The sequence below is a fragment of the Oryzias melastigma genome, linkage group LG7 (genome assembly GCF_002922805.2).
Source record: "Oryzias melastigma strain HK-1 linkage group LG7, ASM292280v2, whole genome shotgun sequence".
Lineage (NCBI taxonomy): Eukaryota > Metazoa > Chordata > Actinopteri > Beloniformes > Adrianichthyidae > Oryzias > Oryzias melastigma.
This window is the reverse complement of record NC_050518.1, coordinates 24,972,113-24,973,119: the sequence shown is the minus strand read 5'-3', so window position 1 is coordinate 24,973,119 and position 1,007 is coordinate 24,972,113.

The following is a 1,007-nucleotide window of genomic DNA, read 5'->3' as shown; positions in this document are numbered from 1 at the left end:
GGACGGTCCTGCAAACATGTCTCTGAGCTCTTTATTTTGCATATGAAACTCTGCATTACCGACCCGGATAGTCAGCTTCATTGATGATTTGATTTCGAGTCGCCAAAAGGTTCAGAATATCTTTGTTTTTAAAACCGATCTGTAAATAAAGCTTCACGAGATGCACGTCCAGCTTCGAGCATGGCTCTGATAAACTGACAGCTTTCGTTTTCATGGGCATTCTCAGCGTCACTGTCAGTGTCATTGCCAGATTGTGAGCTCTTACTTTCCGCGCTGCCGGCTCAAATTGATAGGGCTTTACAGTCCTCAAACCACAAATACCCGGCGCCTCTGAATCAGCGTCACTTTCAGAACAAATGTTTCCACAATCTGAGTCTGAAGGCAGAATTGTGGACCTTGAAATATCGCCGCTATCGCTAGCTCCGACAGGCAAAAGAGAAGCGGAGAAGCCATCTTGCTATGTTGACTCTGGTGATGTCACACGCACCACGTGACCAAAACGGAGCTTTTTCCTGGAAGAGGAAATTTGCATTATGGATTGGCCGCAAAAATGCCGTTTTATTTCAATATTTCTTGCTCAAAACACGCCAAAACATTTGGAAATTGTAAATATAAGGCGAAATACAGTTAACACCGAAAATGACCCACAACCCCATTACTAGTCCTTTAATTCAATTCATTCACAAACAATTGAAGGATTTATAACTTTTTCTAGTAAATTTACGTTTTAAAGTAATAAATTCTTAACTTTAAAAGTCGAGGGCAAGCTATACAACTGTTTTTCTAGTAAATTTACGTGTTTTAAAGTCGTAAATTAATAACTTAAAAGGTCAAATCTTAACCAAATTAAGAATATAGCCCTAACCCTGATCAAAACATTAAACAATAAATTGGTTATATAAATGCATTTAATTAATAAACAAATAATTAGAATGATTTGAGTAAGATAAACTAATTACATACAATACAGAAGTTAAATTTGCGAGTATATATATATATATATATAT